The following is a 19,720-nucleotide window of genomic DNA, read 5'->3' on the forward strand; positions in this document are numbered from 1 at the left end:
GGAACTGGCAACCTGCTCCAGTATTCTTGCCTGGAAAACTGCATGGACAGAGGAGCCTGGTGGGCTACAGTCCATAGGGTAACCAAGAGTCGGACACGACTAAGTGACTAATACTTTCACTTTTTAATAAAACAAGTTCAATTTATTTCTATGCATAAACAAAGTATTATGAAAGGAAAAGAAAGTATATTTAAAAAACTAACGGGTCTAATCTTATTTTAAAAAGACTGATATACAGCGATTTGTATGGTAAAGGGAGGTGATGAAATTATGAGGTTCAGTATTACAGAGGTTTAATAGGTCATTAATATCTATTTCTGTGTTCAATCTGACATTCGTTTTTCTCTTTTTCTGTAAGCGTTATGGCTGCAACTACGTTTTCCCTATTTGCTGAACTTTGAACCTGATACCCATAAGACCCTCAGTAGTCTTTCAGAAGAAGGAATTATCTAGCCTTTTGGAGAATAGAGTAAGCCCAACCTAATTGAAAAGACTCAAGATTCTATAACTCTGGATCTACTTTGGGACAGAAATTTTTTCAAGACCATTTGGAGTTGAAATATTCTTTGAGAATTTTGTTTTCTAAGAGTTATAAATACATTTAAATATTAGATTAATAGATGAATAGGTGAAAAGATAGGTAGGTAGGTAGGTAGAGAGATGGACTGACTTGATTTCTAAGAAAACTTGTGAACATAGAATGTAAACTATGATGTAAAAAAAAAAAACCCAAAAAACAGTGTAGTCAAAAGGAAAGAATTAAACTCAAAATTCTATCCAAAATAATTCACTTTTGAGATTTCTCCAATAAATTATTTACTCAAGTTACACAGACCAAATGTAATATTCTATGTCAGTGGGACACTTCATGGCTTGTCACCTTCATATGTAAAAACAACTTTTTAACTCTTTTTTCTCGAGTTGGCTCAGGTTCCCACAAGTTTCTCTCAGATACTGCCAGTTAGCACAGTGTGATTGCTACATGTAATACAATATGACAAGACTTCCCGTTAATGTGTTCTCTACAACACCCTGAAGTAACTGGCTTAATACAATATTTAGAATGGTGCAGTCAGCTGGGAAATCATGCTCTTGACTGTAGTGACTGCTGAGCACAGATTGTGGCATTTCCCTCCAGGCTTTCATCCCTGAGCTTGCAGGGGCAATTTGTTCCCCCTGGAATCAAGTGCTCCAAATCAAATAAAAGTTTTAAAACAATGTTTTCTTCTCTAGAGCACAGACTTTAAAAGAGAATAAAGAGGATTCTCCTGCTAAATTTACTGTTTTCTTCCTTTCTCTACAAAAACACTGGTCACACTCAGTCCCCATTAATTGCTCAACTACAAAGGTTATTCAGAACTTCAATGTAATTTATGTGGATTCATTACAACAGGAGAGGTTTTTCTAAACGTTACTTTTCCAAGCCTCATTTTTTTCCTTATCTAGTCAAAATACAAATGTAGGATCCACTGTTAAACTGCATTTCTCTAGCCATGGAACATAAATGTCTGTTTCTCTCCAGAAATCATCTATCACTTAAAACAGAATCTCCTGGGGAGTTCTCTTTATTTCAGATTTACTGGATCAGAATCTCTGAAAAGGAGGCAAGATAAATTGCATTTTAACAAGCTTCACAAAAGCTTTTTGGACATATTAAAATTTGAAAGTATTAAATTATAAATTCCATAATTCCTCATCTTGATTGTAGACTTATTAATCGAAGCTTTATTAAGAAGTGAAAAAATAAACATTATGTATATATATATAAAAATGTATGTGCACATATATATATAATACGTTAGTAAAATATTATAATCAAACTTCAAGACTTCAAACTCAGACCCATTAATGATATTTTTTTAATTTTCAAATAAAAAGGTAAGCCATACTAAATGAAACTTAAAGGGATTGAGATTCTTATTCTTTTTAACATGGATATGAAAATATCGAATTCAGGACCAAAAGTTAGGTCAATGAACTCATTGCTCATTCATTCTTTAGCTGATCCGTGTCAATCCTTCTCCTAAGTGCTGGAGATAGAAACACGAATTAGATATACTCCGGCTAGTAGAATAAACACAAAAAACAGATCTCTGTAACATAATGCAGTAAATATAGGCAAAGGTATATCAGAAGCACCAAAGAGTACAGCTATCTCTGGTTGGGTAATGAAGGGATAGTGACAAGAAGGCTTCTTGGACATGACTCATGGGTTGAGACTTCAAATAGAAGAATGAGTTAGATTGCTCAGGAGTATGAGTTAAGAGGATTGTAGGCAGAGACACCAGAATGAACAAAGATATGGAGACAAGAAAAAGCATGCTTTGTGAGATAAACTGTGAGTAACTCAGTGACCTGAAGAGAAAAACCAGTGTCAGGAATTGGTTTAGATTTGAAACTTGAAGACAGGCAAAAGTCAGATCATTAAATGCCTGGTAAGACATGTGAACTGCCTTGGATTTTAAATACTTTTTACTTTGCTCTTCCCTTCTCCCGGGACTCCAGTTACAGGTTTGCTAGACCGCTTGGTAATACCCCCACAGTCACTGAGATCACACACGTTTCAGTTTCCTCTCCCCAGGCCTCGCTGTCTGTGCTCTCTACATCCATATACTCAGGCTCACTGACCCCTTCTGCAGTGTCTCACCTGCTATAAAGTCAATCCAGGGGATAGTTTTCTGATTTTATTTTTATCTCTAAAACTTCCACCTCACTTTGTATCCTTTACTTCTCTTTATGCTCATTTCCTTTTTTCCGCTTTTTAAGCCTTTTTTGTATTGAAGCATAGTTGACTTGGGCTTGCCTAGTGGCTCAGATGGTAGAGAACCCGCCTGCAGTGCAGGAGGCCCAGGTTCACTCCCTGGGTGGGGAAGATCCCTGGAGGAGGGAATGGCTGCCCACTTCCTGCCTGGAGAATCTCATGGACAGAGCAACCTGGCAGGCTACAGTCCATGAGGTCACAAAGAGCTGGACATGACTGAGAGACTCAGCAGAGTTAATTTACAATATTACATTGGCATTAGGTGTGCAACAGAGTTATCAGAGTTTTTATAAATGTCAGGCAGAGAGAGACAAATAGTGCATATTTTCACTTGTAGAATCTAAAGAATAAAACGAATGAATGTAACAAAACAGAAACAGACACAGAGAACAGACTAGTGGTCACCACTGGGCAGAGGAGGAGGGGTGGGGCAAGATCGGAGAAGGAGAGTAAGGAGAACAAACTAATACGCATAACATAGATAAAATAAGAGCAGGTAATGCACAGCACTGGGAATATAGCCAATATTTTGTTCACATTTTGTTTTAAATCTCTGAGTGTATTTATAATATGATATCATTTGCTAATGTTATAATATTCATCCTTTTGTGCATGTTTTTATAGCCTGATTTTTCTCCTAGCTATGCTCACAATTTCCTTCTTCATAAGTCTGGTAATTTTTTATTTATTGATAGATATTGTGTGTGTTTTCCCATTTTTGGAGATTAGCTTTTGATCTGACAGGCAGTTAACTTACACGATACTTTTGAAATTTTTTTTTAAACTCTGCAGAGTGGATATAAAATACTCCTTCTCAGTTAGGTTTCTGCAAGAAAATTAAACCCTAGTGCCTAAGGCAATATTGAACATAATGAATTAATTTATATCTAATGTATTTAGAATGGTATTATATCAACCCTGAAAGAAACAAGAAAAGAGTTATTCAAACTTTTTTTCCACAGAATGCCAGTTGAGAAACACCAACGGTTCAGCGGCACCACCAAGGCATGACCCTTTCGAAGTTTCTCGGAAGGTCCAGGTGTTTAAGGAGGACTCCTCATTCGAACTAAAACTCAAATGTTTCCCAACCATGTGTGAATTCTGGAAACTTTTCAGCTTACAGCTTCATGGCTCTTCTTTGCCTGACCTCAAGCAGTTTCGTCATACACATGTACAACTTAGTATTTAGCAACAAATTCAAGCCCCTAAACAAATTTCTGACATTCTTTTCTCCATGCAGCCTCTATCTTCCTGCTATTTTGCTCCATAAATTCCAGATGCCTCAAGGTTCCTGGACAACAGTTCTGTCTACTCAGCTCAGTAATACCACTGTGCTCTGTTCAAGACCCCCTCTCTACACTGTAGTCCGGAAAGCGTTTGAAGACAGAATAACCGTAGGCTCATCTGGTTTCCCTTCTTTCATTATTGTGCCAACTATTTGACCAATGTCCAAAAATTGTTACAGCATATATATTGTCCGGTTTTATCATTATTTATGGGAGGAAGGTAAGTCCAGCCCCAGAACGAAAGCTTTATCTTGGACCTTAAATTACAGTTGATGGAGAGCCAACAGAGGATTTTAATCAGAAGACTGACATGGTTAGCTTTGTATCTCAGATGACTGTAGCCGTCCTGTGGAAGGAGAAGGTGAAAAAGATTAGACTGATAAAGGGAGAAGCTCCAGACATATTTAGCAGCTGAAACCATCAGGATGAGATGGTTCATTTTTTTTTAAATGTGAGAGGAAGGAGTCAGAAATACCTGTTAAGAACTTAAGCTTGGGCGTCTGAGTGCCATCAACTCATATGAGAAAGGGGACCTAGTTGATGGCGGTTTTGTTGTTCATATTGTCTAGGAGGCATCTTTGGAACACCCAAATGGAGAGAACCTTTGAAGACTTGAATACACAAACCTGAAACTCAGGGGATAAGATTTTGGTTGGAAGAAGTAAAATCATGAGAATGAGCACATAGTATACAGAAACTGTAGAGGAAATACTAGTGTTCAGGAAGAATATATGGACCCCTAAGACAACACAGGGGAAATAAGCACACTAACATTTAAGGATGAAAGGGATAAGGTGGAGCTGGAGAAGTCCTCTGAAATGAAGAGAACCAGGAGACTGCAGAGTTATCAAGGTAACGAAGACTACGATTTCAAATGAGAGCTCTAGCTAAGTAAAAGCTAAGAGAATGGTCATTTGCTTATGCAATTAAAGAAGCAGAGGACCATTACTCACTCAGTAGGTGAGTGTAGCCGAAAGCCAAATGCCAACAGGCAAAGAACATGAGGGGGAACAGAGAACAAGTAAAGCCGACTCCTTTAAAGGCTGAAGAAAGCTCAGGAAGACATGTGTGGGTCAGGAGAGAATAATACCTTTAGTATATGAGACTTGAATTCCTGAAAGCTGAAGAGAGGAACTTAAAAATACAGGAGAGGGCAGAGAAAATGGATTAAGGTCACAGAAGAGAGAGGCCAAGATGAAGTCAAGAACACAGAAGGATAGATTAGCCTTGATCAAGAGTCTTAATCTCCACTGGTGTCAGAGGAAAGAACATATAAATTAGCAACGAAGCCCATAAAGGTTTGTTCTGACCGAGGGTTCCCACCTGTTTCCAGAGCAGTGACAAGACCTTGATCTAAGGATAGACTGCTATAGAGGTTGGGAAGAGAGAGCAAGGGTGTCGGAAACTGAGGGCAAGGGCCTTATTCTGAGAGACAGCTTTCATTCAAAGCCTTTACAGTGCTTTCTTGTTGACTCAGTCAGTAAAGAATCTGCTTGCAATGCAGGAGACTGCCTGCAATGCAGGAGACCCAAGGTCAATCCCTGGGTGGAGAAGATCCCCTGGAAGAGGAAATGGCAACCAACTCCAGTATTCTTGCCTGGAGAATCCCATGGACACTACAGCCCATGGGATCTCAAGAGTCGGACACACTTAGAGACTAAACCACCACCAACAGCAGTGACAAAGACCCTGGTCAGGGACAGTCACTGACGGCTGTTGATGCGAGCTGTCACATAGCATGCCGAGAGTTCACATGCGGGCTGTCACATAGCATGCAGAGAGTTTACGTGCGAGCTGTCACATAGCATGCCGAGAGTTCACATGCGAGCTGTCACATAGCATGCCGAGAGTTTACATGCGGGCTGTCACATAGCATGCTGAGAGTTTACATGCGGGCTGTCACATAGCATGCCGAGAGTTCACATGCGAGCTGTCACATAGCATGCCGAGAGTTCACATGCGGGGATACACACGAGAATGTTAGTCACAATGATGACGATGAAAACATATGTCCTGACAGATACCTCTCCACCCCCACCCTAACCCACCCGCCCTGCGCCCCTACACACAGGAACTCCCTTCAGAACCGCAGTCCCCTGGCTGCCGAGAAGGCAGCGAACCCTCAAGGCAAGGGAATCTCTGCAGAAGAGAGGTGCCGTCCCCAAGGTGACGCTTCATTCCCTGCTATGGTCTGTATCCCATGACTGGTCAATGCAAGGACCCAGAAATCCGGCCTCTGTGCCCCACGGGCAGGCTGAACTGCCATTCCAGTTCCAGGTCCCTGGAGAGCCGTTGGAGGCCGTGGTCGCTGAGGACCAGCAGTCGGACCTCTCTGTCAACCCCCTCCCCTTCCTCCTCACACAGGGGCTTCACACACAGGACAGGCCTGAATTTCAGACAATCACGTTCTGAAGATTGCGTTTCTAATTAAAAAGTACTCATTGCTTGCCAGAAATTTTTAACTGCGCATCCTTTATTTTTACTTGCTAAATCTGGCAACCTTATCCACAGGTATTAATCCTGAGAGCACTTCCTAGTCAACTTCCTTCACACCAATTCCATTTCAGGGTTGGCCTCCCAGGGAATGCAACCTGCAATCGTCAGTGGATTCTGGAACTAGTTACCTACTGGACGGCTGGCCGTGAGGAACCCATATCTGGGCGTAGGCAGAGTATAAACAGTTCCCAGAAGTAGAGTGATGCATGCGTGCTAAGTCGCTTCAGTCGTGTCTGACTCTTTGTGACTCCATGGACTGTAGCCCGCCAGGCTCCTTTGTCCATGGAATTTTCCAGGCAAGAATACTGGAGTGAGTTTACGTTTCCTCCTCCAGGGGGATCTTTCCAACCCAGGGATCGAACCAGAGTCTCCTTCATCTCTTGAATGGGCAGGCAGATTCTTTACCACTGAGCCACCTGGAAAGCCGGAAATAAGAGACAGTGTTACTTATATCCTCCCAGGGAAGAACTTGGAGAATTTTTGCTTTGGGGCTCTATGGGTTGAGAAGTCCTGACTCCCAAAGCAGGAATTCTACCAGAGGAAACGACAAAAATCTCACTAAACGTTAAGCTCTGGTTATCTCTCTAGCACCTTAAGCTTCACATGACAAAGGACCAGCAGGCAAGAAGTTACCAGACTGGGCAGAGGCAGTTGGTCATTAGAAAGAGATAAAGCTACTATCATGTCCTGGAGGCAGGGGGAAATACGTTTGGCGCCCTTAGACATTGCTTGTTCCTCCCTTGCTCAGTTTTGATGGTAAGCAGACAAGTATAGAAATCATGACTAGAGAAGGCATAAATGACTAGGTACTTGACTATACGCCCTAAAACGTACTGTGGCAGGACAAGAAAAAATTAAAAGACAAAAGAATCACAGAGGAGTGTTATATAGAGGTCAGAACAGGCTTTCTCTAAATTCAGAGTATATTGATTTCTCCTATCATCTTCTCCTGATTTTCCAAGAATACAGATCTATTATCACTGAAAAAATTACTACATTATAGAGAATACAAATTAGTGTTTACTGAGAATCTGCTATATGTCAGGCAGTTTTCTTACATTATTTTCACATTAATTCTTACGACAACCCTACAGGTTAAGTCTTACTCTCCACAGATTGGAAATTGAGTTTTAAGAAGTGAACAGTGAAAGATATTTCTCTTACAGGATGCCCACCTGGGAAACTAATAGACCCTTGGGCTTCAGACAGACTGAACAGGACCATGGAGATTGAAAACAACACTGATATGGCCAGTATAAATGCTCAAAAGCATGACTCTGCAATGGAACTTTCTAGAATGATGGAAATGTTCAATATCTATGTGTTTTCTACCTCACATGGTAGCCGCTAGCCACCAGCAGCTAGTGAGCAATTGGAATGTAACTAATGCAACTGAGGGATTTTCCTATTTTATTTAAGTTTAATTAGCTTAAATTCTCATTTAAATATCCATTTGTATTTGTTAGTACAGATCTAAAGTACCCCAGGAATTTTCTTTGTGCTTCTAATAAAATATACCCAGGGGTTAAGATGGTTGTTACATCAACGCAACCCTGAATTTCCAGCATACGATTTCTGCTTTATTGACCATACTTTTCCTCTCCCTCAAGTTCTGACAAAATTGCACTCACGGCACTCCAAGCTCTAATTCTTAATACAGCAAATGTATCATACATATTATGGGCTTCCCTGGTAGCTCAGCAGTAAAGAATCCACCTGCAATGCAGAAGCCACAGGGGAGACTAGTTTGATCTCCAGGTAAGAAAGATCCCCTGGAGGAAGGCATGACCACTCACTCCAGTATTCTTGCCTAGAGAATCCCATGAACAGAGGAGCCTGGCGTGCTACCGTTCATAGGGTTGCAAAGAGTCAGACACGACTGAGTGACTTAGCATGCACACACGCATCACAGACATCAAATAAAGATTTTTTAGCAGCTACTGCTAATTTCAGAGAGACCCTATTATACAGAGGCTTCTCTGGTGGCTCAGACTGTAAGAATCTGCCGGCAATGCGGGAGACCTGGGTTCAATCTCTGCTTTGGGAAGATACCCTAGAGAGGGAAATGGCTACCCACTGCAGTATTCCTGCCTGGAGAATTCCATGGACAGAGGAGCCTGGTGGACTATAGTCCATGGGATCGCAAAGAGTCAGACACGAGCTACTTTTTCCTTCTTCATAATTCCTTAGCTAGATAAAGTCTAATTTTTCTTTCTCAAAAATAATGTAGATCTATATTAAGTTAAACAGCTGTTTTCTATTTTTTGTTGTTGTTTTTATGCCTGGTTTTGTTGAGAGGGGCCGGTTTTGTTTCGTTTTTCACCGTGTGACTAATCTTTAAATGTCTCCAATTTACTGTTTACTGTCTGTTCAACCTCCTTCTCTAGAGATTTAGACCAAATAGATTTTTCCTGATTAGGTTGCTCATCATTATTTTCTGAGCTTCCAATTAAGTATCATCTGGCAATCTGGCAATTTTGTGAAACATTAAGGCAGGCTGTATTCAGTTCTGCCTTTTAACGTTTAACTCTCATTAAAGAGAATCTATTTTGAGACCACTGCAGAACTGAGACCTCCAAATATTAATAAGTTTTGACACTCTGCCAAACCTACAAAAAGCTACACTCTGCTTAAAAGGATTTTTTAAAATCAAATCCTGACAGACCATTTACCAAATTGAGTATCTTTAATTTTCTGGCTTCTCTCATTCAATCTAGCGAGTCACATTGAAATTCTTAAGTTCTGGTGATTTCACAACTCCCACAAATGTTTTGCAATTAACACTGCCTTTCTACAGGTAAAGTATGAGGTGAGAGAAACACGTCCTTGAGAGTGTTAGCAAGGTATCTCTCCTGCCTTCATGTGAGTACTCACTTTTAGCACCTGCTTTTTTGCTGAGGTGAAAAAGGAGATGTAGATTTTTAAAACCTAGAGTGTACTACACATTAAAAAACCAAAAAGAAACACCAAACTTTTCCCCTCAAGTTCTTATGGCTTTCAAGTACCTGGCTAGATGATAGAGGCCACACAAGGAGAATCTAAGCGAATGCTCAGCTCTCTAAAGCCAGAGAACCTGAGTTTGAATCTTGATTCTATTGTTGAACATTAGACAATTATTGAACATGTCTGTACCTCTGCTTCTTCATCTAAAAAATAGGGATAACAATACAACCTACCCTATAATGTTGTTTTGAAAATTAAATAAGTTAACATCTGTAAAGCACTTAAAAACCATGCCTGGCATAAAGAAACCTAGCCTGAGTACATGGAACCATAGTATGCAACTGTTGCCTAGAGCTCTAGGTATTGTAAACTTTATGTGTATATTTAACACTTGCATGATCTTAGAAACACTTCTTACACATACCTTTGAGACTGTAGTATTTAGATTCTAGAAATAGCAGTAAAATTTTAAATGTTCATCGTAATTTTATACAAAGAGAATTCACAGAAAAGGGGTTTTCACTCAAATTGGAGATTGGTGTTGTGATACTTCTGTAATGGATACAGACAAGAGCTTTGTCTTCCTAATGGAAATGATGCCTACGATTCTCGTAGTGATAACAGTTATGGGCAGTGATGTATCTATGGGCACTGCACTGCATTATTCATTCTGAGCAAACTTGCTTATTCAACCAACCAATGCTCCTAAGTCACCTCCATTTCACCTCTTTCTTTTATTTTATTCACCTTTATTACTAAGTATGAGCAGTAACATTAGCACCAAAATGGCTTTCATGACATTTTATCCTTTACTCTAGTAAAGGATAAAGACATTAATAAAAAAAAATCACAGAAATGTGAAACTTCAACTGATTTATATGAATGTATTTGAGCATATTAATTGAAGATGTGATCTAGTCAGGAGATTAAGGAATTTTCCCTAGAGAAGAGAGGACTGAACAGATGCCTGAAGGTGTAAGGAAGTTAACCACCCTAGAAACAGCATGAGCAAAGTTTCATGGGACGAAGTGAAGAGAACAAGGCAAACGAGATCATCAATAAAGCTGGAATGGCAGGTAGAGAACAGACCATACTGCGAGATTAGGCTACGCTAAGGAAGCTTACCCACATCATACAGCCATAAAATCCACTGAAGGATTCTAACCAGGAGACGAGGAGGGAACAAACGTGATCAGGTTTGACTTCACAGCAAATTAGTAGGCCTTCAAGGAGAAGAAGACAGACAGCGAGAGAAGGAGGTAAAGTTAAGTCAGTCGGTAGGGAGACTATTTAAATATGCTGCCTTGAGCTCCCAGGTGGAGATGGAAAGAGGTATAAATTCAAGAGACACTTAGGAATCTTGATTCATTGGATGTGGAAGGTGAGGAAAAAGAGGGGTCAAAAGTAATTTCTAACTCTCTGACTTGCATAACTAGACCAGATTTAGGGAGGGAAAAATCATGAATTTTGAGGAGCGGGGGGATTACTGCATTTGAAATGCTTTTCTGTGTGTGTTGGTTTTTTCTGTTTTTTTTTTTTTAATTTGAAATACAGTTGATTTACAATATTGTATTAGTTTCAGGTGTACAACAGAGTGATTCAACATTTTTGTAGATTATAGTCCATTTAAAGTTATTATAAAATATTGGTTATATTTCCAATATTTTGTGCTAAACAATATATCCTTTGGCTTTACTTTTTTAATTTATTATTTTTAAATTAATTTTTGTTGGAGAATAGTTGCTTTACAATGCTATGTTAGTTTCTGCCGTACAGCAGAATGACTCAGCCATACATATACATAGACACATGCCCTCTCCCTTTTGGATTTCTTCTGTTCGGGTCAGTACAGCACATTAGGTGCGTTCTCACTCGATATCTACTCCAGACATATACCAGCAGTGCACGCGTGTCAGTCTCCAGCTCCCAGTTCCACCCCCTTTCCAAACCCTTCAGTTCAGTTCAGTTGCTCAGTCATGTCCGACTCTTTGCGACCCCATGAATCGCAGCACGCCAGGCCTCCCTGTCCATCACCAACTCCCGGAGTTCACTCAAACTTATGTCCATCAAGTCAGTGATGCCATCCAGTCATCTCACCCTCTGTCGTCCCCTTCTCCTTCTGCCCCTTGGTGTCCATATATTTGGCCTTCCCTGGTGGCACAGACAGTAGAGAATCTGCCTGCAATCCAGGAGACCTGGGTTCCATCCCTGAGTCGAGAAGATCCCCTGTAGAAGGGAACAGTGACCCACTCCAGTGTTCTTGGGGCTTCCCTGGGGGTGTTCTCTATGCCTGTGTCTCTATCTCTGCTTTGCAAATGAGATCATTTATGCTATTTGTACCTCTCAATTCCTACCTTATTTTGCCCCTCTCTCTTTCCCTCTCTTAAAATATTCAAATAAAAATATCAAGTTCACAGTGAGAAAATGTCTAATTTTAAGTTTAACAAATTAACTGGTACCAGTCTACTCTTCCCATAGTAAATGATTATAAAACTGACAAAATATATGAAATAGTATTTTCAGATCTTGGTCAAAAAGGCAGCACTGAACTCTAATCCCTGAGAAAGGAAATACACAAAAGAAGTCCCATGCTGCTGCTGCTGCGAAGTCGCTGCAGTCGTGTCCGACTCTGCGCGGCCCCACAGACGGCATCCCACCAGGCTCCCCCGTCCCTGGGATTCTCCAGGCAAGAACACTGGCGTGGGGTGCCATTTCCTTCTCCAGTGCATGAAGGTGAAAAGTGAACATGAAGTCGCTCAGTCGTGCCCGACTTCTTAGCGACCCCATGGACTGCGGCCTAGCAGGCTCCTCCGTCCCTGGGATTCTCCAGGCAAGAGTACTGGAGTGGGTGCCATAAGAAGTCCCATAACTGCCCTGAATTTCTGCCCCGGGGAAAACTTCCAGATTACACTGCAGGGAGGTGGAGTCCAGCAGAGCACGGCAATACCGCCGAGCTGGGGGATCGAAGCCTGAAGCTGCCGAAGAAACTAAAGTCCGTGGAGGTGGACATTGTAGACTAGGAAGCTGCATGGGAAAAGAGCTCACAAACTGACATAAGGATCATCTGTTATCTAGATATCTGAATGTATTACAAACTTTTGCTCTAAATATTTAGCAGGTCTTCAGAACAGACAAGCATTCAGATGCATCTTGTTTTCCCGTTTCTGGTGGCTACCAGTATTCTTTGTTTCGTAGCTACATCACTCCCATCATAAACACAGTCAGTAATGTTGTGTTGGTTTTTTTTTTTAATAAGAAACAAATTAACTCAAAATGACTGAGAAAAATGTTTTAACATTTTAGCCAATGAAATGCCAAGAAAATGCAAATTCCAGAATCTAAAAAGTACACTGGTGCCTCATGGACTGTCTCAAAGAGGAAAGCGGTATGTTTCCTCAGTCATTTCTTAAGGACAGAAATGAGCTCTGACTTTTACTCACACCTGGAGGTAAAGGTCTGTAAGTCACATCTCCAAGCCAACAACCGCCATAAAAGAAAAATAAAATAGGAATTGCACTTTAACATGATTTTATACCTACTCCCAGAGAAGGCGATGGCACCCCACTCCAGCACTCATGCCTGGAAAATCCCATGGATGGAGGAACCTGGTAGGCCACAGTCCATGGGGTCGAGAAGAGTTGGACACGACTGAGCGACTTCACTTTCACTTTCCACTTTCATGCATTGGAGAAGGAAATGGCAACCCACTCCAGTGTTCTTGCCTGGAGAATCCCAGGGACGGGGGAGCCTGGTGGGCTGCCGTCTACGGGGTTGCACAGAGTCGGACACGACTGAAGCGATTTAGCGGCAGCAGCAGCAGCATACCTACTCCCAAACCCTCAAAATTAACAGTAAAGGATGAAAAATATAATTCCACAAGAACACGGAGAACTGGAAGGTACAGACAGCAAATGAGAGACGTCAGAACTATCGCAAAATGTAGAAAACACAATCACGGTACAAAACGTGGTACAACTCAGCAGTCAAAGTATCGTGGATACCGACAGGGTAGGAAAACCAAGGACAGCGACAAACTACACCGAGAGACACTGGGAAGGAGAGGTCTTAGGTAACTAAGGTCAGTCCTTAATATCGACTGGCCGGAAAGTTTGTTTGGTTTTCCATACCACCTTACGGAAAAACCCAAACCAACTTTTCAGCCAACCTGACAGTAACAAGGTGCAGTAGAAATCTAAAATCAATAAACGAATAGAAGCAGCTTCTTTGGACGTATGAAGGAAATGACAGGAAATGCACAGAGAGAAGGACGCGCAGTCCCCCTTGAAGGGACAGGATCTGGAGTAGAGAGGAGGGATGTAGAAAACGGCTGCACTCAGTCGTAAGCTTTTAAACTGTGTGATTTTGAACCTACATATATTGGACTGATGAAAATTCAGATTGCTTTTCTAAAGTTCAATAAGGCTCAAAATAAGTTCAGTAAGTTTATCAAAGACGTCTTTTTTCAAATGTCACACTTTATTAAAAAGGACTCCAGTTTTCTCAGAAGATCAATCCTGTCGTTTTCTGACAGTCAGTCTCCTCTGTGTGTTACTGTTGAAGGTTGATGTGTATTAACCACTGGCACACGGCCCTAGAAAGAACCTTCATCTTACGGTAGAGAACTGTAAAGGATTACCACTTTACTTCTACATTTCTTCCATATATTAATCAATTTGCGAAATCTTCCCACTACGAACCTCCACTTGCTCACCGTCTGACGTGATATTTGAGGAGACGTAAGGACTGTTGCCTGGAAAATCCCACGGATGGAGGAGCCTGGTGGGCTGCAGTCCATGGGGCAGCACACAGTCGAACACGACTGAAGCGACTTAGCAGCAGCAGTAGCAGCAAACTGGAAAGAGAATGGAATTCGAAGCCAGATAGACTTAACTTTGAACTCTTGTTTTCTAACTTTCTAGCTTAAGTATATTTATTAATTTCTCTAACCTATATTTTCTCATCTATAAAATGATAGCAATTCCATTAATGTATAAAATAATGCACATAAACATCTTGTGGTGTGCATAGCATGCAGTAGGTATTCAATAAATGATGGATATTTTATTACATCCATTACATGATGGATTTCTATGGTGTCTTCATCAGAATTTTGTAATCCAAGTGCCCATAAATTCAAAGGCCTACAAAACAAGGCCATGTATCCTTTTAAAGTTTAAATTATCATGATCCAACTGTCCACAAGCTTTATTAACCAAAAAATGGTACCCCTAAATGTCCCCAGTTATTTGGGTCATCCAAAGAGCCCTGACAATTGTCCAGAAACCATCACTCCTCACTGCTCCTCAAGGTCCTGCCCGTGAGGTGCCTGAGAACCCTCCAGACCAGCTCCACCACCACTTCCCGTGACCTACAGGGCCTGAGGGAAGACTCGGGGTGAAGAGGCAATGGGGTGAGAGCGCAGAGGGAAAGGGGAGCCCTGTCCCACATCAGACTACAGACAAGATCTGCGAGAGTTATCTGGGGGCAGGGGAGGGGGATAATTTAAGTTAGGAAACTGAGAGTCAACTTTTTTTTTTAATGAGGCAGGTTTTTAGTCTGTGTATAGGAATTACTGCAGCTAGTTTATCTGCCTTTGGTAAAAAAGAGGAGCTAAAGCCATTCTAAATGCTTAAGACTCAAGTAGTGGGCATGTTTAGAATCAAAAAAGTTTCTTGAATCAAAGTAACTTTGTACCCATCTGAAAAACACAGTAAATCTTCATCATTCGCAGATTCTGTAGCTGCAAATTTGCCCACTTGCTTACAATTTATTTGTAGCCCCCAAATCCATACATACGGTGCTTCCGAGGTAATTCTCCAACATGGAGATGCTGAGAGTGGTGAAAAATACATCATCTGTGCACGTTCCTGGTGGGAGGCAGAGACGCTGTGCCTCCCTGATCTCACAGTGTAAACCGTGTCCTTTTAAACAAGTGTCCCTCTCAAGGGTACTTAGTGCCACATTTTTTACACATCGTGCTTTCTGTTGGTCATTTCCCTGTGGACCTGACCGCAGTGCTGAAGGGCTGGCTAGTGCTTCCAACCAAGCACAGGCGGGCTGTGATACATCTTATGGAGAAAACACACGCACTAGACAAGCTTCCTTTAGGCAGGGCTTACAGAGCTACTGGCTGCAAGTTCGCTGCTGATGAATCAAGAATATATATTAAATAAGGTTTTTTTAAAAACAGAAACACATATAAAAGAAGGTTACGTACTGATTGGTTGATGAAAATGCTGTGACTATAGGCTCACTGGCATCTAACCCTGTATTTCCCCCAGGGCAATGATTCCTCTTCTCTAATTCAGTGTTCCTGAAAACACCTCAATAACAGAAACGAATCTTAAGAATCTACCAGAGTCTGATTGATTATAGTTGAGGGGCCTCTTCTTTGGGCACTAGGGGAAAATAAGCCAGGGAGACGTAAGCTCACTGGGACAGGCTGGGGAGACAAGAACTAGTGAGGTTCTGACTCTGCTGTGACAGAAGTTCTTGAGAACGCAATGGGGGAAAGCTCCAAAGGTCTGAGCCGTAGGCTGCTACCGGTGGTATCGTCCATACCTCAGACGGACCCTTCTCCAACTCTCCTAGGACTAGAAGACGACGGTCAAGGCCATTCAGCAATGGTCCAGGGGAAGCCATCCGCACTGCAGCCACCCAGCTCATCTCTGCCCAGGGATAGGACGCCTTATTCCCGAGAATCAGCGCCGGAGCCAGAGGGGCAGAACGGGGCCTGGGAAGGACTCATTCCTAGGTTTTTCTGTTTGGGGCCTACACTTACTAAATGGGTTTCTTTTTCGTTTGTTTGTTTAAGTGCCCAGTGTTAAAAGGGTATTGATTTACTTGAACTAGGCAAGTAGACTAGAGTGAAATGGAAAAGAGATGGTAAATCAATAAAGTCAACCTTTAGAAGCTCTTCTGAAACACTCCAAAGTAACTCTGTTTGCTGTTCACAAGGTCCTGCTCGAGAGTCCTCTCAGCTTCTGACCATCGCCTCTTCCTGGCACCTCCCCACATCTTACTTAGAGCAGCAGTTCTGTTAAGTCTTTAAACACGGCTAATTCAAACCCAGGAAATCAGTCCTGAATATTCAATGGAAGGACTGATGTTGAAGCTGAAACTCCAATACTTTAGCCACCTGATGCAAAGAACTGACTCATTTGAAAAGACCCTGATGCTGGGAAAGATTGAAGACAGGAGGAGAAGGGGACGACAGAGGATGAGATGGTTGGATGGCATCACCAACTCAATGGACATGAGTTTGAGTACACTCCCGGAGTTGATGATGGACAGGGAGGCCTGGTGTGCTGTAGTCCATGGGGTCACAAAGAGTCGGACACGACTGAGTGATTGAACTGAACTGAACTGAATTCAATTCAAACCCAGTTTGTTTGCCTGCTTGGAAACAGATTCCAAACACTGGCTTCATTCTCAGCTCCTTTTCTTTCATATGCAACACACACACACAGAAGCATACCAACTGGTACAAATAAATACTGGTGGAGGCAGGTCTTACATTATTATTTTTGTAGTTTAGCTCAGTGAGCCCCAAATGGAGAAAAGAGCAGACAAAGAAATGCCCTGCCAACTAAAGACAACAGCAAGAACACAGTGCTTACCAAGAACTAGGGACAAAGTCTTACCTACAGTAATTCATTTAATTCTCACAACTCCATGAGATGGTGATTTTCATAACCCTCATTTGAGACTTATGGCAATCAAGGGGTAGAACAGCTGAGTAACTTGCCCAGAGTTGCACAGTGACGGCCTTGAACTCGGGCAGTGTGGCTCTACAACCTGCTTTCTGAACCAAAGCACAGCACTGCCTCCCCAGTTATCTGGACACTCCTAAAATGAGAGAACTTGTTTGGTTTTTCTCTAGCAGTTCCTAGCATGATGCGGTTACACCATTAGCTCACAAATACAAGTATCTACATGAGAACTTCTCTGAAGCTTGGGCAAGTTTTATAGTATGAAACTACCTTGAATGCTTTCAAGGATGTGTGATGTCCCGTGTAATGTTACCAAGGGCAAAACTGTTCCAGTTAGCAGGTGGTGCTGTTTTTCCCTTTCTAGAAAAACACAAGCTAATCTGAGGAGCAGCAGGCCTTTCCCCAGTTTCCCGTAGATAATCCAGTTCAGATCCAAGAGCATGGAGGTCTTGGTTAAAAACTAGGGTTATGGGCTTCCCTGGTGGCTCAGAGGTAAAGAATCCACCTTCCAACGCAAGAGACGTGGGTTTGACCCCTGGTCCAGGAAGAACCCACATACTGCAGAGCAACTAAGCCCGGGTGCCACAACCACTGAGCTGTGCTCTGGAGCCTGGCAGCCACGACTAAGGAGCCCGCGTGCCACAGCCACTGAAGCTCAGCACCCTAGAAGCCGTGCTCTACGACAGGAGAAGTACCGCCGTGAGGAGCACACGCCACAACTGGAGAAGGGCCCCTGCTTGCTGAGACTAGAGGAAAGCCACCAACAGAGAGCCAGCAGAGTCAGGAAGTAAAATAATAAATAAAAGTAAATTTAAAAAAACACAAAAATACAGTCATGGTTCTGTGGAGTAGGGAAATAATAACTTTTCTTGATTCTACAACAGCTGGAATATGAGATGAGAAAAAGGTGAGGTGAATCGGAGTTCACATACTCAGAGGAGATGGTACAGCGTTTATGACTAAGGATGACAAAAAAGCTGAGGAAGCGAGGAAAGCCTGTAAACCATGACAAGCAAGGCAGCTTCTGCTCTACTGAGACTGCCAACAGAAACATCTGTCAGCCTGCGAGCTCGGTGTCCTGTCAGTCAAATGTTCATCGACTGCTTCTCAGGAAGATGCTCAGTGGTAAACATTCTGCAGAGACAAACACATTATATAAATGCCGTAAAATGTGTTGGAGAGATTTCCAGCCACCGCTAACCTCATCTGAGCAAATCTGAACAGTTCATTAACATCCAGAGAACCATCCACATCTGACACTCCAGTCATTTTAAACCTTTCAAAAGTGAAAAGATTCAATAAAAATCACCAAAACAAAGTCTGTTTCCTACTGTTTGATAAATCAACAGTATTGTGTTTTTCACAAATATCTGACTGTAGACAGAACTTCAGTGTAGTGATCTGAACAGACTCACAAGCAATATCTTATTTCATTTATTTGAAGATACCTGTTGATTTCTTACATATAAACTCCCTAGTTGATTTGATTACCTCTAGGTAGTCCGGAACACCTTGTTAAAGTTGACCACTCTCCTTTCAGGCTTCCCCGGTGGTGCTAGTGGTAAAGAACCCACCGACCAATGCAGGTCAGACCTAAGAGACACGGGTCTGGCCCCTGGTTCGCGTAGATGCCCTGGAGGAGAGAATGGCAACCCACTCCTCGTCGGAAGAATCCCAGGGACAGAAGAGCCTGGCGGGCTATAGTCTGTAGGTTCACAAAGAGCCAGACACAACTGAAGTGACTTATCATGCATGCACACTCCCTTCTTTCACATGCCAATCTCTTTGAGATATAAAGATTTAATATCTATTAATAAGGCAACAATCATCTGAATTCTATATACATAAAAGAAGACATTTCCACAATAATGTCTCATTCTTAAATACTGGTCATGTTGTAACAGGATAATGTTGCCATTTATGTACTAACACAGAATTACTTTACACAGTAGGTATTGATTTTCAAACTGCTCTCCTGAAGCCCAGGGTTCTGGGATGTGTAAGGAGTCTATTTGAGTGAGAAAGATGAAGAGAACGAAATGGCCAAGGGAACTGGGTCCACAAGCATCATTGTAATCAATTTTTAAATCTATCATAAATTACAGTCTTATATAAAATATTTTGGGGAGAAAAATAATTTCTAGCTAAAAAAATAGGTAAATTACCTCTAATGGAATTCTGTTCTGCCAAAGGAAAATACTCCAAATCTAATTCTAGTCTTCACCCTGTAAAAATGATCATTATTTTTAGTGGTTTCCAAGATAATGTGCTTCAATTATGCTCAGCTATTGGTTTAGGTAATTTCATATTAAGTGAATCTCAAATGTAGTCAAATATCACAAAACATTTAAGTCACACTTTTAATCTAAAAAAAATCTAGATATTTAGACACCTTTTCCTAAAACAAATATATTACCTTTCACAATAACCATCAAAATGAGGTAAATTTTTCTTTTGTTTTTCATACCTATCAATAATGTTTCTTAGTTATTTGCACTTAAACTGACTATTTTCTCTCCAAA

At 41.5% G+C, this 19,720-nt stretch overlaps 1 protein-coding gene across 1 annotated transcript in view; it reads right to left on the reverse strand.

Moving 5' to 3' along the window:
* Window positions 1–1,845: 1,845 nt before the first annotated feature.
* Window positions 1,846–19,720, reverse strand: part of LOC112449552 (uncharacterized) — a 65,337-nt gene continuing 47,462 nt past the window's right edge. Inside the window, exons 4-5 of the mRNA XM_059874383.1 lie at window positions 4,523–6,959; window positions 1,846–4,393 (exon numbers count right to left, since the gene is read on the reverse strand). The gene's annotated coding sequence lies outside the window, so the exon portion shown is untranslated. The remainder of the gene's footprint in view (window positions 4,394–4,522; window positions 6,960–19,720) is intronic.

Source organism: Bos taurus, chromosome 14 (genome assembly GCF_002263795.3).
Source record: "Bos taurus isolate L1 Dominette 01449 registration number 42190680 breed Hereford chromosome 14, ARS-UCD2.0, whole genome shotgun sequence".
NCBI classification, from domain to species: domain Eukaryota; kingdom Metazoa; phylum Chordata; class Mammalia; order Artiodactyla; family Bovidae; genus Bos; species Bos taurus.